At 38.1% G+C, this 12,142-nt stretch overlaps 1 protein-coding gene across 2 annotated transcripts in view; it reads right to left on the bottom strand.

Annotated features, from left to right (window-relative positions):
- Positions 1-12,142, bottom strand: part of LOC134537540 (single-minded homolog 2) — a 146,168-nt gene that overhangs the window by 74,873 nt on the left and 59,153 nt on the right. The window lies entirely within an intron of this gene.

The raw sequence follows: 12,142 nt of genomic DNA, 5'->3' as shown, positions 1-12,142 counted from the left end.
TCCAGGAAGTCATTGAACCCGCGAATTTTGCAGGTCTCTAGTCATGCGTGATGTCTCGCAACTCAACGGCAAGCCGAAAACAGTTGACAGGCCAATTAATCACTGTTCTGATTTAAACAAACCAAAAATAAAAAAAAAAAGTCTCGTAGTTTCCGAGTTATAGGCATTTATTTTTCAAAAGTTTTTAAATGCCCACCCTGCACCAAATTATTAAATACTGAGATTAAAATTTTTGCTATGCAGTCTCATAAATAGACGTAGGCCCTACTATTAAAAAAAATTCAAAATAAAATTTAATTTACCATACTTTGGGGTTGGGGGGATTTATTTGCACGACTTATGCGGCAACAATTTTTAATCGGCTAAAAATTGACTATTCACACTGTAAAAAAAAATACTTTGATAACTTAGCAAGTTATTTGTTTTAATTAGACATCGTTTCAAATAACTAGCAAAGTAATTTTTTTTACACTAAAACTAGTAAAATTTAACCGATTTTCAAATATTTTGCCACGCCAGTCTTCCAAATAATTTCCCCTCTAAAATAAAAGCATGTTTGATTTTAATTTTGAACCAATAGTAGGGTTATTTAAGATTGTGTAACCAAAACATTTAGGCGCAGTATCTAATAATTTGGTGCAGGTCGGGGTTTAAAAAAATCATAAACTACATCCGAACGAATAAAAGTATTAGATTTAGGAAGGTTAAATTATTTTAGAAAAATATAAAATTTTCGGCGAGCCCCAAAAATTCACATGGCTGGCTGCAGACAACTCTTATAGAAAAATGTAAGTCCCCCAAAATAAGGAATTCTGAAACCAATTAGCATTTTTTAGTACTACCAGAAGTAAGATTATCAGTAATGCTATAGAGATTCTTACTAGAGACCACTATAAATTGCTCAGGTTTATATATATATATATATATATATATATATATATATATATATATATATATATATATATATCCGATTATTCACAGCTGTATTTTTTTGAGTTTTTTTATTCGTGTAGAGATTTTCCTAAGCTAACTTCATTTAAGTGTATAGTGCTTGGAGAGTTCTGAGTAGGACAACGAACGACTCAACCAACGCAAGAAAATCACGGTCGTTTATAAAGCACGAAATTCGTAAGAAATCACCAACACTAAAACGTTAAGTCCATGACAGTAGACTGTGAAAAATATTTGTATTCTTTACAAGGAAAATTCTTGGAGACTCTGTTGCCAAAGATATCACTCGTAAAACTACAATGCAGAGCTTTGTAAAGTTGCATATTTTACAAAGACCTGCCTTAAAATGTTACAAGTGGTATCGTTGGAGACTGCGGTTTCCAAGGACTATCCTTGTGAAAGTACAAAAACATCTTTACGGAGCATGAAAACGTAAATAAATTAATTCACTGCGCAGAAGTTTAACACGCTAAAACGTGATGTATATAGTAAACACATCGTGGCACATTACTTTTCGTCTTTAACAGTTTTTGGAACACTTCACTTCGAAAATTGAAGGCGGAAACGCGAGCCGAAACGCAAGAAGTTGAAAGTTGGCCGATGCTCACGTTAACTTTTTGACGTGACAACGTCTAATAAATCGATGAACGCCGGCTGCACGCACGAAAAAGTGTCCCGTTACGCAAATTGTCCCGTTACGTGGTGTCCCGTTACACTCATTGTTCCGTTACGCTGTGTACCGTTACGCTCATTGTTCCGTTACGCTGTGTTCCGTTACGCTGTGTTCCGTTACGCTGTCGGCGAGTGCAGTAATAATAGGTTATGTTACAATTGACTAAAAAATTATGGTGATTCATATAATTGATGATAGATATTTGATTACAGTTTATTTATATCAAAACTTGTTCATAATTAGGCTATATTTATACTTTATAGCTAAACGCCAGTTTTTAAAATTAATTACAAGTCTCTACACGTAAACTGTTTCGTCAACTGTTTATAAAGTGAAGTGAAAAGTTAATGTGGTTTTCATTGCTCATTACACCAACAATAATTTCGGCAATAAAGGTTAATTATTCTTGCATTTTAAAAATCTGATTACTAGTATAATTTCAAGTATTTATTCTTTTATTATTAAAATTAAAATGATTCAATTTTATTCATAAAAGTATGCAATCATTTCATCAATGTTTTGTTATGACGTTGTCACGTTAAACTATCGTCCGTAAACCGACTTTACAGACAACCAATTTTTTTTGTGTTCTAACTAGGGATTGCAATCCGGGAAAAAGGATCCGGTAATCCGGCATCATCAGACGTCTACCGGATCCGGTAAAAAAAATTACCCGCTTACGGCCTGCCCCGTCCATGGAGGAAAGAAGGGGAGGTGAAACTGTGCGCAGGTCCCCCCCCCCCCCCCCAACCCAACATCACGCGCTTTCTTACTACCTCACCTTTGTTGTATCCATCGCTCTTTCTCCAAGCGCCGTCCATTTCATTACGTTTCACGCGAAACTTTGCTATTGTTGGTGCATAATCGCGACTGCTTTATGCAGGTGGAATGCCAAATTGTGCTGTGTAGGGATGTCCGAATCACTACAATAATTGGTTTGACATATTTAATTCAAGTCATCTCTATTGTAAATAAAAGGAAAATGAGTTAATAGAGTGCACGAATATGAACAAAACATTGTTTTTAAAAACAAACTGACGAAGTGGTAGAAACAATTCCAGCGGTCAGTTGCAAATCCAACTAAGTTTTAAAAATGACATTCTTACTCTCTTCAAAATTTGTTTTCATATTTGAAAGAAAAACAGTGTCAGTTACTTATTTACGTGTAATATTAAATAATATATTCTTGAAAATTTATTTTACTAGAGCCACAAGTCACACGTATGGTAATCCTACGCCATTGGAATTTGTGTACCGTTTGAAATCGCATGTACTAGGAAAACATTCATCTACGGTCATTGCAATGAACCAAAACCACAGTAATAGACGAGGAAGATGATACTGAAAGCTGCCCGACTGCACAGCTCTTACACGCTACTGTCGAGGGTGGAGGAAAGGAAGTTCCTGATTTCGACGTGTCTTCTCTTGATTTAACAACACGTTCATCTTTTAACAGAGAGAAAAAAAATGAATTCACGGCTACTCTAACAATGGAATGCTTGACATAGGTACTGTATGTGGCTGGATTTGTAGCGCATCATTTTTAGAGCTAAACGTTCTAACCTTTTGTGTTTCTACATACAGACGAGTAACGAGAAGGGAGAAACATTGACTGAATTTGATTAATGTGGACAGATAATTATTTCAATTCAAAATTTTATGAATGCAGTAAAACTTCCTGAATTTATATATAGGGGAGACCGGGGCTGGTTGTAACAGTTTCGCTATTTTATTTTTTATCTGATCATGGATAACATAAACGGCACTTCTGACTGAGCTAACTTATTCAGTAGTTATTCTACTTTTACAAAACAATTTTTACATAAATTTTCCTCTAGCATATTTTTCTGTACAAATCTAAAACCTCGGAAGTGTAAAGTGTTACAACCTGCCCCGAGGCGGGGCTGGTTGTAACACACATTGGGGTAGGTTGTAACAACATTACTACAAGGTAAAATATAATTTTTACTAGGATTACTTATAACAAATTACTACTTATACAATATATTTCAACAAAAATTATTATTTTTTCACTTGTTTAACTTCAGTTTGTCAAATATTAAATGAACAGTGGTCCTCACTCAGAGATTTCATCTGATTGGCAATTATGACAAATATACATTTTAGATTTTTTTGCACAAGAAAAATGCGACCATAACTGGCAGTTTAGACAACGAACCCACTCCTCTCCTGGTTTGCTTGTAGAGAATGATTCCAAACACACTAAACAAAAGCACTCGCTTTCTTCCTCTGATGAGCTGCACTCTGCTGATCTTCGTTTTAGAGAACGTTTGGGCGTGGATTTTGCAGGCATGCGCGTTTGTGATACATTCCCTTTTTTCTTAATCAAGCGTGGTGTTCCTCGTTTCGCAAATTCTTCTTCAATGGCTTTCTTCTCTGGAGTATCCGTCAAAATGGCACTTTTCCTGGTCTTTCTTCCTCCTTTCCTTTTCCTTGGAGCGACTTTAGGAAGAGGTAGAACCACTTCTGGAGAAAACTTCTCTGGTGTGTGGGAACAGTTAGAAAATGATTGAACTGGTGTTCCTTGTGAATCCCTGGACACATCGTGTGAACAACTTGGTGCTAAGTCTGGATCAGGCCTGTCTGTCACAAACGAAGGAGCGAAATCGGCATCCTGAAATATTTCCCTATTATAAGGATGTATTCCACATTTCTCAAATCCTTGTTGGATATTTCTTGGCGTTGTGGCAGTGGGAAAAGCTATTTTTAAGATTGAGGGAATATCATAGATTGACATAGGCTTAACTGTGCTCTCTGGTGTTTTGTTGTTCCTCAACCATGCATCCATTGCCGTATTGATCTGTTTTTTGAGTGGGGCAAAAACACTTCGATCAAGTGGCTGAAGGCGATGAGTGCAGTGAGGTGGGAACGATAACATTACAATGCCATTTTCTTTGGCAAAATCTAAACAGTCAGGAGCTAAATGCGACTGATGATTGTCTAGAAGGAGGAGGATAGGTTTCTCTGGGCTCGAACGAATACAAGAAACAAAATGCTTAAGAAAAAGCAAGAACTCTACCTCCGTAGTCCAGCCAGACTTATTTGCAGCACCTATACATCCAGTTGGACCATCTCTGATGAAGTGATCATAATACCTTACCCTAGGAAAAATAAACATAGGAGGGATAGCATTTCCAGCAGCATTTACTGCTGCAGTTAGAGTAACTAACTGCCCTCGTTCAGATGATGTCATTGCTCCAATTTGTTTTACCCCCTTTCTTGCTACGATTTTTGAAGGATTCTGGACAGTAGTGACCCCGGTCTCATCTACATTCCAAATGTCATTAGCTGTGAAAGAATGGCGATCATAAACTTCAGAGAGTTTGTCAAAAAATTGTGAAACGTTGGCACGATTAAAACTAGAAGCCCTTCCCAAACTAGTTGCCTCTGGAGTCCGAATGGAAAGGTCTGGGTGGCGCTTTAAAAAGGAAGAGAGCCAATCTGCACCTGCTAGTTCTTTGTCACTCCATGTGTTTGGCATGGGAACATTATACTTCTTCCCACATAAGAATGCAAGATGACGTACATCACGTGGAGTGAGTCCAAAATATATGTCAGAACATGTTTTTATGTAGGAAACAAGAGCGATCTCTTGCAAAGGTGTAAATACCTGTCTGTTCCCATAATAACCAGCCAAAGGTTTCCACTCCTCTCGAAAATTAATATCGACTGCATTTAAACCTGAAACAATAGAAAAACCATACAGGCCTATGTTAATTTTGCTCCTGTTTTCACATAAGAAAATCTAAACTACGCAAAACCATATTTTTGTACTAATACAATAAAAAACGTTTACAACCCATTGTTGAGACGTATTTATGTTAGAAATCAAGCAGATGTAATTAAGAAAATTCATTAATGAATGCAACTTACGTTTGTTTTTCTTTTTTATGTACCTCCCAAGTGTCACATGGCAGATGTTGTACGTTTTCGCAGCATGCCTAACAGATCTTCCTTCTCTTACAACTTCAGTTGCTTTCTCCAACATGTCAATAGAATATTTTCCTTTGTCGGTTTTTCTTTTGTAGTTACGCATCTGAAATTAAAATTTGACTGGAAGTTATTAATTACATCTACAAGATAAAACCGTTTAAAATGTATTTTTTTTCTTTCATAAAAGACTTAAAAGGAACAATAAATTAGGTAAACGTGGTCACGGGGTAGGTTGTAACAGTACGTGGGGCAGGTTGTAACAGATTAATTTCGCTGTTACAACCTACCCCATGTGACATCATTATAGAACACATTTAATTTTACCATATAGTTTGTATTTGTTTCCAATGCCAACAAAACATATCAGAACCTAAAGCTTAGAAGATTATTTTGCCCCGAAGACATTTTCTAAACTCCCTATACATTACGTACAATACGCATGTCAGTCAAACAAACAATATTTACTTACCTCGTCCAAAAACAAATTTTTCCTTCTTGTCGCCAGTGAAATCGTCCGACTGCCACAGTGTTACCACTCGCACTGAAGGCATCATAATGTGCCTTGATGGCTGAAACGATGATACGCTCTTGTGGCTGGTCGTGGAACTATTCGCCCTGTTACAACCTGCCCCTGTTACAACCAGCCCCGGTCTCCCCTATATATATATATATATATATATATATATATATAGGCATATATATATATATATAAAGTTGAGAAACACAAATCTTCAAGAAAGTTATACAGGCAAAGTTTTAAACATACGCGTAGAATTTCCCTCAGAAGTCATAAAATATTTTTGTAAAAACTCGAACATACATACGTGTTTTAGAAATAAACAAATAATTGGGCAAAGAAAATACTTTGCGGACGAAGTCGAAATCCAACAATAACGGCCACGAAGCATCCAATGGAGTCGTGAACCACTCGAAGAAATCAAACTTGACAATTTGTACTGAACCAGCGCAGACGATCTGTAAATTCTGTAGAAACCGCAATATTTTTCAGCTTTGCACATGAAGACAACACTATTGTCGTGCCACACATAATATAAAAAAACTGCCACCAACCACCATACCATGGCTACATCTTCAGTTTACTTTATTCGTAATTATTGCTTAATTATAAGCATTATAACAGAATAAATAATCCTTTGATTTCCTAAGAAATAAACGGTCTTTTTTATAAACTTTATGATACACTCAAATAACACACTTACCTTACACTTGCTTAACACACACTTTTTATAGTTGATTTTGGAACGAAAAAAAGATCGTTTTGATGTGACCAATCCGGCTGAATCCAGCTGGATTGAAATTTGTGCCGGATTGCGACCCCTAGTTCTAACACTATTATATCCAAGTAAATCTATGGTAATAGGGTAAAGTAAGGTAATTTCGTGATAAAATTAATTTTTCGCTAATAAATATTGTTTTATTCAACAATTACTGTCGTATTTGGGCAAAATTGTTTAACATTTGTGTAATACTAACATTATAAGTAATATACTTACCATTATATACATCTTTTCAACACAAAATTTAATTTCAAATTTTAAATGGTTTGACAGGTAATTTCGTGATATGGGTATCTAATTTCGTGATAGGGGTTAGGCAATTTCGTGATACAATAACAATACAAATATTTTCAAACAATTACCAACTATAATAACAAATAATATAATTTTAACTTGTAACATGCATTCTAATTGCTTTTTTCTTCATTTCATCATAAAAAAAAATTCAAATAACCTTCGAAAAATTAGGTTTAGTCTAGTTTATTTAGATGCTTACATCGCTCAACTCACTTTCAGCATTAGCACAATTATCATACATGAAAACTAGTTCCCCAGAATCAGCAGGTTGGCACTCTTCGTGATAAGGCATCAAGCAATAACAGCATTGTAGCCATTTAGCGCCATTTCTTATTTGAACGTCTCTGAAATAACTGTTCCCGCACATACCACAGATCCAATCTTCATCAAGAATTTGGACTTCCTTTGATTTTGTCTTGCATTCGCGAAGTTCTGGACCAGATATGGACGGTTCTAATGTTGGTGTCGAAGCTTTTGAAGTTGATGGGACAATCTTGGAAGTTGATGGAACAGCCTTGGAAGTTGATGGGACAATCTTGGAAGTTGATGGGACAGCCTTGGAAGTTGATGGGATATTCTTGGAAATTGATGGAACATTCTTGGAAGTTCATGGAACAGCCTTGGAAGTTGATGGGACAATCTTGGAAGTTGATGGGACAGCCTTGGAAGTTGATGGGACAATCTTGGAAGTTGATGGGACAATCTTGGAATTTGATGGAACAGCCTTGGAAGTTGATGGTGTAGCCTTAGTAGTTGATGGGACAGCCTTGGAAGTTGATTGGGTAGCCTTGGACGTTGATGGGGTAGCCTTTGTGGTTGATAAGATATCCTTCGATGATGACATTACAGGATTCGATGTTAGTAGGGCAGCATCTAAAGTTGAAGTGGCAGGTCTACTGGAGTAAGGCATCTTGCACTTGAGTCTCGCTTTCTCTTTCCTTTGTTAATGAGTGTGTCTCTTGACATTGATGGCAGGACCAAGATCTTGTCAGCTACCAATATCTGATCCTTTTCCAGCTGTTCTTGAGGTAGAGGCTTGTTTGTTAGTTTGGAGGGTTCAAAAGCTTCCTTAGGAATAGCACACTTGTTGAATGGATAAATTCCCATTTTCTTGAAAGAATTTGTAATGTTCTTAGTGCAGAAGCTCCCAATAAAGGCAGTATTCATAATCGTATGAAAATTTGTTCTATTTGGTTTTTCCATTGGATTTTCCTTCATGTAGGAGTTAAGACGTTGACCCAATGTGATTTTAAGGATTTGTAAACTCCTACATCTAACGGTTGCAAAAAATGAGTTGTATGGGCTGGGAAAGTAAATAAAAAAATCTGATTTTCTTTCGCAAACGAAATAACTTCAGGGTTAATATGCGATGCGTGTGAATCCATGAAGAGGATGACTGGTCGAGCAGGAGGAATGGAGGCTACAAAGAACTGGAACCATTCAAAGAACAGATCACTGTTAATCCACCCTTTTGGAGAGAACTTCACTATTGCATTAGGCAAACAATCTCTCTTTAGGTTACCTATCGTTCCACCTGACACCTTTGAAAATAATCATAGGCGGAATCCATGTCCCATTTGCGCACACACATCCCAAAAGTGTATGTGATTCTCCCCTGTATGCATAAACTCTCTTATAAACATATCGCTTTCCCACTGCTGTTACAACTTTGTTTGCTTTCACGACATACGAAAGACCTGTTTCGTCACAGTTCCATAGCCTATCAGGTGCTTCTTTGATATCCAATCGGTCCAGTAATTCCTCTAATTTAATATAAAAATCCCAAATGATTTCTTCATTTGCCATAGAAGCCTTGTATGCTGCAAGGTTTTCTGGAGCTCTTAATGAGAGGTTGTACCTACTCTTGAAATTTGTCCACCACCATTTGCTAGCACTTTCACAGTCAGAATTTAATAAATTTTCACGGCCGGCACTTTTTGCGAGTTCATGTGCTACTTTCCTTACTGTAGAAACAGTTAAACCAAATCCTAACTCTTGCATCTCTATGATGTAATTATACAGACTAATTTCTAGGTTTGAAGTGAGAGCGAATGGTCTTCCTAGTTTTGGCAGAGGTTCATTTCTGTTTTCACAGGGGATATTTTTTAAATAGTCTCTTAGTGTACTCCATGGCACACCCATTTCCTCGGAGGCTTTATAAAGTGAACAATTTTGTTGTTTAACTAATTCAGCAGCTGCAATTAACTGTCTGGAGTCATATTTGCTGTATTTACTTCTTGCTTTATTCATCATTCAACTTTAAAATAAAAAAAATAGCCAATGTATTTTTGTGATAGCATATAGGTAATTTCGTGATATAGGTAATTTCGTGATATAGGTAATTTCGTGACACACTATAATTAGCTTTCTAAGTGAAACTAAGTTATTGTAAACTTAATTTACAACACAAACTCTCATAATAATTTTGTTCTAACAAGCTTAGAAAACTTACAAGATCAATTCATATTAAAGGCTTTGAAAATTTATCTTTAGCAAGGACAAAAATGCTAAGAAACGCCATGAACAACATAAGCAATAACAACTGTATGCAGAAGCACAAAATCATACAATTATTCACACTTTAAGAGGTTTATATTCTCTACAAAACTGTGTATTAAATGCTAACATACCATGTACATGGATCCTTTTATGAATATTCGAAGTTAAACCTGCAAAAGAGTACTCATATTTAACGAAACTTTGCTCACTTTTACGAAAACTTTTGTTTTGTGACGTTGACGCATTCCAAGACACGAACGATACATACCACACTATTTAGCGGAGAACGCTGAAACTACCAGACCAAAATTCAGCTCCAAAAAACCGCTGGTATTTTCGTTACAAACGTCATAAAAAATGTCACGAAATTACCTGTGTCACGAAATTACCTTACTTTACCCTATTACTCTGCCAGTTTAGCCCCCCCCCCCCCGGGTCAAAAACCCGTTTGACCCCCTCTACGTCTTTGCTTATTAAGCTATTAGGTTAGTTTGATGTAATAATTTACGATTTTTGTGTAGTTGTGTAGTTAAGAAGTGTGGTTAAGCTTAAGAGCGGGCGTCATTACTGTAAGTCAATGAATAAATATTTACGAGAGTTTTTAAAATGGAACATTTCTCATTTTTCGTCATGCGTGTGTGAAACAAGCGCGGGAAAGCAACGGTCTTCGTCTCTGGGAGAGTGCTTTCAAGGTCACCGGTTTGGGCAAGTCACAAAGAATCACCCGCATATAATAAATGTATAATCACTAGGGACCGGAAAAATTCGGGTTTTCAATGACCTCTAGCATAGACTCTCCACGATCCTCTATGTACTTGTGCAGATTACACCTGCTGATTGGCTACTGACTCGTGACACGTGTTAACGGGGAAGCTTGTGATTCGATACTTATTCTTCTGTCGAACGTTTTTCATTGGTCCAGAGTCCTTCAGATAAACTGTTGCCCAATCACTGAAGCAGAAAAAAAAAGGCAAATGTATTTGGATTCTAGCCTATCGAGAAATGAACCCGCGAATTTTTTCAGGTCTCTAATAATCACGATGAATGTTGTGTTTCTTTGCAACAAGCCTCTCGCAGCATCACTGACGCTGTTGTTGAGGACCCCCCTCCACCCTTCCTCGAGCACGACACGACACGACACGACGACTGCACAGGGTCAGTCACGCCGGCGGCGCGCCCTCCAATCCCGCATAGCGTCGGCGGCCCCGCGGGAGTTGTAAATATCTTCCCCGGGGGGTGGGAGGGTGGGAGGGTTACCTTGGCAGCCACCTGGCGAAACTTCCCCCCAGGCACTACCTGGGCGCAGGAAGTGCAGTGCTGGCCGCGGGCCGCTTCATTCAACGGGTCACGCGCGGGAGGTCGCCTCGTGGGGCCGCAGGGGCCAGTCGCGTTACACGCCTCCCTCCCTCCCTCCCTCCCTCCACCCCAACTCCACCGCCCACAACTCCATTGATGGTTGTAGCACCTCGACCCATGCCCGGCAGCCAGAGGTCTCACCACCCTCCCCCACCCCACCCCCCCCCCCTGACAATGCCCGGAGAACACTGCCTGGTCACTGGTCGCCTTTTATCACACCGCTATTACATCACACATTGAATTTTTTTTTTTTTTACAAAAAATAAGCATAACACGTACACAAAAGACGATAAAAAAAATATACGATAAGTAGGGGCATGCATATTTCGCTAAAAGATTTCGAGACTAGATGAAAGTTAAAAACACTGTAGCATCGTATGTGTTTCGTGATTGGGTGAGTTTCTCCCAGGTACATGTAGATTGCTACAACACCAATCGCAGTGATTAAGTGCGGAAGTAAGCGAGTCCTGAGTGGCCCCGGTCAAGTAAGGCAACGACTTCTCTCGCCAGACGGCCCGCCAATCACAAGGAAGAAACCACTGGTGCGGGTATGCCTTGTTGCAGTGTTCAGATATTTTTTGCGAAAAATGCCTGTCCCTAACAATAAGTAGAGACCGGAAAAATTCGCGAATTCATTTCGCGACAGGCTAAAATACAAATCGTTATACCTCAGTGCTGCCTCTGCCATTGGCTCACAACTCACCTGGATGACTCTGGGCCAATGAGAAACACCCAACCAAAGCTTTATCGAATCACAGGCTGCTACGCTGGAACGTCTCACACGACAGCAGCCAATGAGTGGGTGGCATTTGACCGAGTGTACGTAGAACTATGGAGTTCATCCTACAGGTATTTGAACTCGCGAATTTTTCCGTTCCCTAACGATAAGATTGCAGAATCAAACTTGTTTTGAGAGAGGTATCATGCAAAAAGGCGATATAATAAACTATAGCCACCTTCAAGCAAAGGCTGAAGAATCTATTGAACACCTACTGAGTATGATTACTCCGCGAATTACATATTTTATGAATGTGTGTATGAATGGCATTAATGTAGTAGATACCATTTCATATTACCACATTGGCAATAATGTCTTTTAAGATTTAACCTTTAA

The sequence above is a fragment of the Bacillus rossius genome, chromosome 12 (assembly GCF_032445375.1).
Source record: "Bacillus rossius redtenbacheri isolate Brsri chromosome 12, Brsri_v3, whole genome shotgun sequence".
In the NCBI taxonomy this organism is placed as follows: domain Eukaryota; kingdom Metazoa; phylum Arthropoda; class Insecta; order Phasmatodea; family Bacillidae; genus Bacillus; species Bacillus rossius.
Note: the sequence above shows the minus strand (reverse complement) of the source record. Positions and strands in the feature narration are given on the sequence as shown.